At 42.9% G+C, this 12,000-nt stretch overlaps 1 protein-coding gene across 6 annotated transcripts in view; it reads right to left on the reverse strand.

Moving 5' to 3' along the window:
- dlgap1b (discs, large (Drosophila) homolog-associated protein 1b) overlaps positions 1–11,978 on the reverse strand; it is a 98,679-nt gene extending 86,701 nt beyond the window's left edge. For 4 of the 6 annotated variants that reach the window (XM_076970245.1, XM_076970249.1, XM_076970246.1 and 1 more), the window contains exon 1: positions 169–567. The gene's annotated coding sequence lies outside the window, so the exon portion shown is untranslated. Of the gene's footprint in view, positions 1–168; positions 570–11,604 lie in introns of those variants that run through there. The other 2 variants (XM_076970247.1, XM_076970243.1) reach the window with 2 other exon arrangements.
- Between the last annotated feature and the right edge of the window lie 22 nt (positions 11,979–12,000).

The following is a 12,000-nucleotide window of genomic DNA, read 5'->3' on the forward strand; positions in this document are numbered from 1 at the left end:
AAATAAACACAATATATAGAATATATACAATACAATATAATTGCTTTGGTTTCGGAGACTTGGAAGCGTTATTGCATCAAAGCAAATGTCAAGCGAACCCCCTAACTGGGATGTGTACTGGGATGTGTACTGGGATGCATGTCGTACTGGGATGCATGTCGTTCTTACCTCCAGAGTTTCCGAGCCGCTCGCGCGACGCAGCCTCTCGATAAAAGACACGCGCAAAAAAAAACCCCGAAATAAATCCGTTCAAGCGTCCGCGGTGTGTGTCCACGGTGTGTGTCAGTGCCGCGGACTCCGCCGCGGTCTCGCCGTGCGCGCGGGATTAGAGCCGCGTGAGGGAGGTCCTTCCGCCGCCGAGTCCCGTCTCAGGCGCGCGCGCTCGGCTCCGTGGTCCGCGCGCGCCGCAGCGTCACGCGGATCGATAGCGCGAGCGGGGACGAGAGGGCGCGAAACTCCGGCACGGACCCGGAGTCAGCTCGAGCTGCCGCCCCGTACCGGGTCATTGTCGCTCGTCTAGGAGCCGGACGCCGTCGTGAGAACGTACAGACGCCACAGACGGAACGTGTTCGGTTGGGTTGGCGAACGGGGCGAGCGCAAAGAGGGACGAGTTCCCGCGCAAAAGCAGGTGTCGTCGGTGAATCAGAAGATGAGTCGCACCTGCGGGATGGGGCTCGCGATCAATGCGGCTAATACCCCGGTGTGCAGCGGCTGATTGAAATTTGTAACATTGATTGTGAGAACACACGCGTGCGCACAGAGAGCGAGGGGCTGAAATTGTTTTATTATGTCCAGCTCTATTGTATATGAAGCATAAATACTGTTTTTTATCGTTGGACCGCAGACTTTTGCTACTATAGCCAATTCTGTGTACTGTAGGATGAAGTGCACGAGAACACGCTCGTGCGTGACCCCTGTTGCATATTTCGCCTTTTTCCACCAGGTTCCGGTAATGTGTTGTACCGATGCTTCGTGCAGCCTACCTAAAGCAGGCAAGGTGTTCTGCCCTCTGCTCGATGTGATGCACAGACTGTGCACGCAGAGACAGAACCACAGGTGACACTGCTGTGGCGTAACGAGCCAAGCCACGCGCTCACTCGCTACGCATTCTCATCAGCGCGCGGAGAGTCGTTCCGCAGAGCGATCGCGCCTTGCCTACGAAGGATACGAAGATGAGGACATGATATAGATAAAATAACAAATGAGACACATCTAAAGCCGTCCCATTATGTCTGTCCTTCCATAATTCTGCTGGTATGGTCGCTCTCTCTCTCTCTCTGTGTCATTTTCATACACACCCAAGCCAAAATGAGGCAAGCATAAGATATAGTTCATCATCATTATTAGCATGTCAGGTAATATGGGCAGGTGTGTGTACCAAAGCAGATTAGGAGGGTGAGGGGGAACACAAGAAACACTGCTTTCTAATGAATTATCTAGACAGGTTCCCAAGGAGACAGAGGTCAGAGAATTGGGCTTCATATAACAGATGCAAATAAGCCACTCACAGCCCATGGGAGAAATCTTTCTCTGCACTAGTGTTGTTTAAAATCTGTATTTGGAGTCTGGGTGTAAGTGTAAGCAAATGTTAAAAGGTACAAACCGTGTACGCACATTACTGACCCCAGATCATCATTCATCAAACAGTTCCACTGGCTTTTAGAATTTGCATTTTCTTATGCCAGGAAAATAGTGCACAAAATAGTGCACAAACGAGATTTAGTGCTTCAGTGTTTTTGCACTAGTACCTGGTCAACAGAGGCCATCTGCCATTCAAGAGTGAACAGGCTGTGAACAGTCGAGATGCACGTGTGGTCTTAGTAGGACAGGACGGCTTCTTAAAACCTGGAAGACGAGATGAGCGAAGGCAGGCGAGGACGGGGAGGAAACTATGAGAAGAAACAGCATAGCGTCTCTTTGAAGACATAAAGAAAGAAATCAACCTTGAAGCCTGGTACACTTCTGTAGCTCCATTAACAGACTTACTCCTGCGCACGTACCCGAGCAGAGAGACACGGAGCACAGAGACAAAGTGTTAATAAGCAAACAAAGACCCTGAATCTGGGAAAGCAAGGTTCAATAAGGCATGATGAGAGACACCAGGTAATTATGTAGGGAAGTAAGTTTTGGGGGGAACTAAAGAAAAAAAACCCAGCTCATTAACGAGAGGTGGAAAATGAGATGTTTGCCAGAGCATGAGAAGATGACAAGGCAAAAGAACCCAAAGGAAGCCCTCCTGCCCTCAAGGAAGAGAAGAACCTGAACACACAGGGTGTCCATCGCCTACCAAAGACCAGCACTGCCTGCAGTTGCAGGACGGAGAAGATGACACGCAGAACTTTTCTGAAACCCCTCCAGCTCAAACCATGATTATGTAAGCTTCACGCATAAACACGGAACTAATGCAGGATCCACATAGAATTAATGCACATGCAAAGCATTACTACTAAAGGTAGTACGTATTCCAATAGGCATTACCAGTCTTTAGAAAACACACTATTCCTGCAATATCTTTCTCTTGAATAAATGTGGACAATTGCGTACAAATGTACAACGATGACTTATTATATATATATAATTTTTATTATTAAGTGTTTTAAAAGTGACTTGCACCTACTTGTACCCTCTTATAAAACTTGCGAAACGCAGTCCTGTTGTGACCTGATTTTCATTTATGTAAAACTCAGCTCAGTGCTCAGAGCTGCACATCAAATCACCCCAGCTAAACACACAGCAGTGGGTTCGGTTCATGAGGAGTGATGTCTGATCCCGGGGCCCTATGGGAAAGCTTAATGGCTTGGTGCAGGTTATTTGTTCATTATGTCCTCTGCGTAATTACAGTAGGGAGGATGAGTGTGAAGGCCCACGTATGTCTGGAGGACGTCCTGCTAAGACTCGTTCTCTCCTGTTCCCCTTGACACACCACCCTGAAATCACCGGATGCATGGGGGCTTGATTAAGCAAAGCTCTGGTGAAAAGTCACGCCAGCCTGATGACCCCTGAGGAGCTGGTGGACTCTTATATCACATAATGAAGTGTGAGGACTGGGCTCTATATGAAACACTAATGGTTTAGGGCAGGTATCACCAAATGGCGGACCGCGGTCCGGATCCGGACCCGAACGCCGTCCTGTCCGGACCCAATCACATTCCTGATTAACTGGATACGGACCCAAATGCCAAAAAAAATTTAACGGGAGACTATATTTTAAACCGGAGAATTTATTTTCAGACGAGTGTTACGTTCACCACCCATTTGAGTGTTACGTTCGCCACCAACCCCCCCCAACAACTTTCGTTCGCCACCGCGGACCCGGACCTAAGGTCTGAGCTATCTGCCAAAAATGGACCGCGGAAAGATTTAATTGATTACCCCTGGTTTAGGGTGTTTCACATCCTGTGTGTAATGCCAGGGTGTGTATAGCAGCACGTTTGATGTTGAAGGACACAGAAGATCCACATATGCCCCAACAGAAGGGCAGAAGGGTCCTTACAGTGCCGGGTTGCTGTGATACCCCCCTCGCTCCATGCTCTGGGCCCTGGGGCAACCCCTGACCACCACCCCCCACCCACACACACACACACACACACACAAACACACACACTTCTGGCTTACTTTGAAGTCAAATTACTGTAGAAGTAGCATGTTTTTAGACTTTCAGCAGAGTTTATTCAGTTAAAAATATTGTGTGTAAATCAAGAAAAATAAGGAATGTTTTGATAGGAAAATTAAACCTGCATTGAATTAGATCAAGTTTCTTAATGAGTCATGTTGGTCTGGGGGTTTAAATGCTCCAGGGTTCTTCTGTTTTCCTGTCATTTTTAGCTTGTGCTCTTTGGAACAGTAAGAATGAGATGAGACTGTAATTGTCTTAAGATCCATTAGTATAATAAAAAATAAATTTTGTCTAATGAGCTGTCTTATAAGTGCAATGAGACCTCATGCCTTTAACCAATTAGAAATGACAGGCGGCCTCCCCGTTCTGCTAATCAGATAATCGGAGGCGGCAGCTCTGTAAGATAGATTTCTGGTCCTCTCTGCCAGCCTGTGACTGCCATCACACACAAACACAAATGAGCATAGATTTGTATCAGGTTATGAACATTAAGCCATGAGCATCTGGCAGAGGAAATGAAGCAACAGCTAATGGATGGAATCCACCATGGTTTACCAAAAGGCCAGACAGTCTAGAACCTGACGCACCTCTAGATAGGGGCAGTTTCATCCAACTACCGGCTGTTAAACTGCCCCTGCAAGAATACCAGCAGAGCAGAGCACCAGCCAGACAGACCAGGCTGTGTACTGCCTGGATCAACCACATGAAAGCCTGTAATTCAATGTCCCACACATGGATATTAGCTGGCTTAATAATAAGATAATAAGATGGCCTAAAGAGGAGAAGCCAGGCTTATTTACTGTTCCTTCTCCATTTCCAGGAGCACTGAACCTCAGAAAGTACAGACAGGACATCATAAACAACTGGTCAAGCCAGCACGTAAATTTAATTAATTAGCACTGATCTGGTGAATGTGGGCTGTCCTCACATGCTCGCCTGTTAAAAGAAACCTTATATATTTCCTGTAGCTGCCACTACCTGCTTTGAACCAATGTCGCCTGAGCAGGTGGGGGTGAGTGTGGTTAGGGGTAAGAGTGGTTAGGGGTATGAGTGTTTAGGGATAAGAGTGGTCTGGGGTAAAAGTGGTTAGAGGTACGACACATACTATATATCGCATAATCAGATAATAATCAGATGGGCCGTCATGGCCTGGTGGTAGGGAACTGGTCTTGTGACCGGAGGGTCGTGGGATCGATTACCAGACCTGAGGCCATGACTGAGGTGGCTGCCCACCGCTCTGGGCACGTGTGATCCACAGCCCCCTAGTAATCAACTAGTGTGTGTGTGTGTGTGTGTGTTCTAACTGCACAGATGGGTTAAAAGCGGAGGACAAATTTCGATTGCGGTGAAAAAATCACAATTGACAAAATATGGTACATTTACATTTACTATAAGTCACCAATGTTGACGTGTTTCAAACCTGTTGATTGCAAACAAAATCTGTATGGAAGTTATTCTGTGTCAATATTCAAATGAAAATGTAATACGTATTTGCATTTACATGTTCCACTCATACAAGCAACTTTGAGCTCAAAATTCAAATTCAAATGCAATAATTCCATTTACATTTGCAATGTGATAGACGTCTATTCATATTTCATTTACACATACATTTTGATGCTTTATTTGTGTCTTTATTGAAATGAAAAAAATTTTCCCGATTTGAATTATCAAGTTCATGTGATCATGCAAAGGTTGTATCAAAATTATAATTAAAATGCTATTCGCTTAATATGCTTTGCATTTCGTGATAACACTTGAAACGTAATTTTCAACCTCACCACCACGCTAAAAAGATGTCAATATTCAAACGTTAATGGAGAAATAGCGCCACCCCTGTTTGCAATAACATTACGATACCAACAGCGCTAAAACTGTGTCAAAATGCATCTTGAAAGTGCAATCCGAGCAGATTGCATTTTCATTTCCATGGTCTTCCACTATAGTCAAATTATAGTCAAATTAGATTCCACGGTTTCACTTTATTCAGCCAATCAGGTTCCACAGCTTTCCACAGCGGGCAGCCAATCAGGACGGGACTACAGCGCAGCAGTACAGGCGAGTTTTTTTAGACATGGTCACAGAAGCGCTCATTAGATTAATTCAAAGGGTAGCAGACGAGTCCTTATGGTGAATTTACACTACATTAGTGTGAAATGTTAATCGATCAAGTGGCAGACATATCAGCCTTATCTGGCGCTGATGTGACTGTTATTGCCAAATTGAGTGCTGTGGCAGAGCAACTGTGTGCCTCAAACTACGGCGGTACAACGGCCGACCTCCGTGAAGCGTCTCGTGTGATCAGAAACAGAAAACCATTTCTGCTCGTTAATGCTGGTTTATTTAAATAAACATTTGTGCTGTCGTATTTTTAAAGTTATAAAGCGGTAATGCCTCGATGAGTGATGTTATCTAGAATCCCCCAGCGTCCCTGTTTAGTGTGGTTAATGCCACAGACGCGGCATAATTACCTGAACCCGCAGGTAATCCTCTACCAAGCTTTGATCTTTAACGTACTTGTAATCATGACGCGAGCAGAAATTTTAGAAGCGAGCAAAAAACTAAAACGCGCACTGAAAACAGGGAAGTGAGCGCACTTAACAGCGCTCGGTTTTCTTGATTTTGCGTGCTCAGTGTGTCTGACTTGCTTGATTGAATCTTATCTTTGTGCTCTCATATTAAAGATCGCAATCTCACTCCATACTACACATTGTGGGTTCATAGATTGCCCTTGTTTGAGTCGAGTGGTCCTTATGTTTTCATGCCTTGGTAAGTCCTTAGTATAAGCTTCCGTTGTCTACGTTTCATGCCTTTCCCTAGTCTCAGACTATACCTTTGGGGTTCATAGATTGTGTTTGTTTAATCGAGTGTTCAGTGTACGTTTTTATTCTTTGGTCTGTCTTTCGTACGAGTTCTTTTCATCTACGTTATAGTTTGCACCTTATGCCCGGTTCACACTACACGATTTTAGGCTGGTTTTTCAGTCGCCGACTGTTTTTTGTAGATCGCCGACAGAAACTGTGGTCGGAGGCAAATCGGCGATCACTCGTCGCTCGCTCAGTGTAGTGTGAACTGCTGAAAGACGCTCGCCGAGTGGTCGCAGACTCATCGCAGACGACCGGCAGATATCTAGCATGTTTAATATCTAGCGTGTTTAATATCTAGCCCAGTCGGCGACTGAGAGTCGGCAGCAGCGTCTAACTACAGCCAATGTGAACGCGGAGAGAGAACCGCGGCACCGCTGAAGATATCTCTGAGAATGTAAAAAACTTTCAAGAATGCTTTCAAAACAGTAACCCAGCAAACACACAAAATCCTCACCTTTCTTACAACTTTACTACAACACTGTTTAAGTTATTGTGACAGCACTGGAGAAATAGTGCGATTGATTATAACTATGTTCACTGCAACGGAGAGATGAAATAATTCTGGCAACTTGGGACTATGGGACTAAAATAATAATAATAACGAAAATGTGGAGTACATGTACATTGTTTTATTCTTTATGTGGTGTTGCTGGTTTTCACGAGAGTTTCGTTTTCGTGTTCTCGTGTTTTTGGACGGCAGCCAGATGAGTCGGCGATTCCCCAGTCGTTTAATTCGTGAGCCCGCGTCACCGATCAGTCATGTAGTGTGAAAGCCACAACAACTGAAAGACTCGCGATTACAGCACAACCAGTGTAGTGCGGACGGCACAAAAACCTGACGACTGAAAAGTCGTGCAGTGTGAACCAGGCATTAGGGATCATAAATCAAGACCAAAAACTCGCCTGTACTGCAGAGCCAGAAACTATATGGCTCTGTGCTGAGCGTGCTTTAGTCCCGTCCTGATTGGTTCCCTGAGGTGGAAAGGGGAACCCGATTGGCTGAATAAAGTGGAGGGAGGTGGAATCTGATTGGAAGGCTGATGGGATCTAATTTGACTATAATTTGACTATAGTGGAAGACCATGGAAATGAAAATGCAATCTGCCCGGATTGCATTTTCAAGATGCATTTTGACACAGTTTTAGCGCTGTTGGTATCGTAATGTTATTGCAAACAGGGGGTGGCGCTATTTCTCCATTAAGGTTTGAATATTGACATCTTTTTAGCGTGGTGGTGAGGTTGAAAATTACGTTTCAAACGTGTTATCACGAAATGCAAAGCATATTAAGCGAATAGCATTTTAATTATAATTTTGATACAACCTTTGCATGATCACATGAACTTGATAATTCAAATCGGGAAATACATTTTCATTTCAATAAAGACACATATAAAGCATCAAAATGTATGTGTAAATGAAATGTGAATGGATGTCCATCACATTGCAAATGTAAATGGAGTTATTGCATTTGAATTAGAATTTTGAGCTCAAAGTTGCTTGTATGAGTGGAACAATTGCAAATGAAAATGGAGTTATTGCATTTGAATTTGAATTTTGAGCTCAAAGTTGCTTGTATGAGTAGAACATGTAAATGCAAATGCGCATTACATTTTCATTTTAATATTGAGACAGAAAAACTTCCATAAATCTGTTGTCTTATAACACCCTAATTTCAAAGTCGTTTTGTCTCCAGAAGTGTTAAAGTACCTGTTAGCGGCTACACATCCCTCTCTGACTGCACACACACGGGCTGGCAGAGTACACATTATATACTAAACCAGAGCCGGAGTGGCTAATCGGGAGATTCGGGAGGATTCCCGATGGGCCGGTTCATGTTAATCTCTAGTTTGGGCCGATTGGGAGGGAAAATAATTTTGGGCCGGATTTGGGCATAAAACTCCCGGGCTGAAAAAGTGTCCCACTCCGGCCCTGTACTAAACCCTACTAGGCAGCCTAAGGCTGTTCAAATTAAAGGAAAGTTCAGTACCCCGTTGACATTGATGGATACATTATTTTTCCGACCCTTAGAAAATCGACACTAATAATTCTAATAATCAACAGAATGAAATGTTCATTGTGTTGTCTGAGGTAAATTATGTCGATGGCAGGAGTCAGACACTGTAACGATGGCGCTGGCGAGAAGGACGACACGAATCCCACGTAGCAGCAAACGTTACTTTTATTTACACTTAACATATAGCGCGTAAGCGCACGGAGAACACGAAACAGACGCGGTAACGTGTAAACATTAGACAACGACGAGCACAAGACACTGCGCGAACGCACATTAGATAGACAGACCACATCAACCCCACGTGATGACGAGACGAGCCACAGGTGAGACAGATAATTACAAGACGCACCCGCACCCACGGAGATACATAGATGTGAATTGCCAAACTAAAGTTATTTTTTCAGAATTTAAAAATATGCTATATAAAATGAATTGTTGAATGAATGTTTGCACCAACACTTCAATAAATTCTTCATGGGCATCATAACACCTCACACTGTTTTTGAATACAACACATCATAACACTCAAGAACACTCATTAAAATACATTTCTTATAGAAATAGTTAGACTGAACTTAAATAAGGTTAAATGTAGTAACTAACATGGAGGCATATTCCTTTTTCATATATATTGATGAGACTGTCTGAGCCTTGAATATCAAACTGAATCCACAGCTGAATAAGCAATACTTACAATAACATAATACTAATAATATAAGACTAACTTCCTCAGGCAAACATGTTCAGCTGATTTAAAGTACAGTTCACACTAGAAGGTTGTAAGTCCTGCAACAGCACTTAAGTAAGGTTTGTAAATAAGAATTCTTTCATGTGGACTTACCAGATGTCTCAGTAAAATATGCAAGTCAATTTACGACGCCAATAATTTTTCTGAATTAAATGAAACTGGTTTCTAATTTCATATTTTAAATGGTTAGTACTGTAATTATGGGCTTATGTCTCTCTGGATGTCCTGACTAGAAAATGTTTAATGACGACATGGACATGACAGAATGAGAACGTTCGGTAATCATTCATTCTCTCAGTCTGTATGTATTTGATGTATGGTACTGGTGATAAGAGGTGACACCAGTTCCACCTGTAGTGGGAGACCATTGCTCCCTTTGGAATCACAGACTATTGGTCTAAATGTGATACAAGGTGCTCATTTTGCTTTTCTAAACCAAGTCAAAATGGCTCATAAAAACTAGCAGAAAAATCACTATGAAAGGTTTAAGCTGTCGATATAGCTCAGCTGGAGTAGGTCTGCACCGAATCTTCTCCATCTGGTCCTGTCCTGAGTGTCCTTCACTGACACACCAGCCACTCTCATAACACTGCATCCATAAACCTCCTCTTAGGTCTACCTCTCCTCCTCTTGCCTGGAAGTTCAATCCTCAAGACCCTCCTACCAATATATCTCTCCTCCCTCCTCGGTACATGTCCAAACCATCTCAATCTCGCTTCTCTAACTTTATCTCCAAAACATGCTATATGTGCTGATCCTCTAATACACTCATTTCTGATCCTATCCTTCCTCGTCACTCCAAATGAGAATCTCAACATCTTCATCTCAGACACCTCCATCTCCCTCACCTGTCTCTTTGTCAGTGCCACTATCTCCAGTCCATACAACATAGCAGGTCTCACTACTGTCCTATAGATCTTTCCTTTCATTCTAGCCAACACCCTTCTATCACAGATCACCCCAGACACTTTATGCCTGGTTTGCACTGAATCGTATTCATCAAAAAGTTAAATATTAAATATTATGATGGCAACAGCAGAGTCAATTAAACATTAAATTAGCAAGCAAGCAAACAAACGAGACAATATGCATGGAATGATAATTAGCATCCATTAGTTTAATTAGACAAACTGCATAAGTCACCTCTCATTCGTTTTTGTCATTTATTTTTACTAGCAGGTTGATTAATTAGGAAGCAATTTTGTGAACATGGATCATTAGGATAATTTAATACAGTTGGAAATGTAAATACACAGCATAATTATACTTTAAAGAAATTCACATTTATAGAATGGAGCAGAGTACCGGAAATTCATTTTGTTGCAAAAGTTGAGAAAGCTGAGAGTATTGTGGAATTTGAAGTATAGCATTGTTAAATTCTAAGGTGTTCAAAGATTACAACATGTCTGCGGTAAGAGTATGTACCTCTCTGCATGAGAGAGAGAGAGAGAGAGAGACTCCAGTTAGGTATGCCACACTATCTGCCTCACTGGTTGCTGATGCTTGGTTCAGCTGCAGCACACACAGTGATGTTTCACTAATGACTCCACAGCCCCCTCTTCAGAATGCTGAGGACCAAGCTGTTGTAATCGCACATTTCATTGGTCAGACCTCCCATCATTTTGCTAACAGACCGACATATAGAACCCTCAACATATCACCAGAAGGGGTGGAGACTGGGGCGGAGACAAGGCGGAGGCATGGGCAACTGCACTCGTTTCCATTCTCAGGTAGAAACGCATCCTGCAGTAAACAATATGAAGCTTATTTACTTTCCTGCAAACCCCTACATGCCTGACAAGGCCTGATCCTGTGCACGTTGCTTTGCATTAAATCATCCACCAGGGGGCAGAGTTTATTCATAAATAACAAACCTCTTTGCCATTCTAGTTGAGTTCCATCTCCAGGGCGAACAGAATGAATGAGTACCATTCATTACATCATTACTTCATTATATCAGACCATCCTAATATTAATATAAACATTGTCATTTTCTGAAATTGCTACTTTGACAGTGTACTGTGGCAGTCATGGCCTAGCGGTTAGGGAACTGGTCTTGTGACCGGAGGGTCGCAGGTTCGATCCCCAGGCCATGACTGAGGTGCCCCTGAGCAAGGCCCTTAACCCTCAATTGCTCACTTGTATAAAAAATGACATAAAAATGTAAGTCGCTCTGGATAAGGGCGTCTGCCAAATGCCATAAATGTAAATGTATATACACACCACACACACACAGCTGATAAAATTTAATTTAGCTGCAAGATCTTGTAGATTATTCCAAAATATTCAGAATCATACCAACTCCAACATAAGTAAGCATTTAACGTGACTAAAATGACTAAAAGACTAAATATTTACCCAACAAACGCGTTCAGTGTGACATGTCAGCTCTCGATGCGTCAGTCAAGGGTCAGCACAACACAAGAAGGGTATTCATGAGTGTTAGTCAGCAGACACACATTACACTGTATTCATTTATAAAAGCAGTGCTGGCAGGAAATTTCAGCTAATTTAAAAAGCAGAATCCAGAGAAATAAATACGATTAAAAATTTGATTTTTTGAATGTTTTTTTTAATAAACATTAAGTTTTTGCATTTTTCGCAATTGTAAAGCATCATGCACAAAATATAAGCCATACAAAAGCATGTTTACCTGCTACCTCAAATAAAAGGCAAAAGTTCTGCATATTCATACACAGATTAAAAACTGTTCTTTATAAATATGGCATTAGCTCATGTCTGAGTTCAAAGCAG

Source organism: Brachyhypopomus gauderio, chromosome 13, assembly GCF_052324685.1.
Source record: "Brachyhypopomus gauderio isolate BG-103 chromosome 13, BGAUD_0.2, whole genome shotgun sequence".
In the NCBI taxonomy this organism is placed as follows: domain Eukaryota; kingdom Metazoa; phylum Chordata; class Actinopteri; order Gymnotiformes; family Hypopomidae; genus Brachyhypopomus; species Brachyhypopomus gauderio.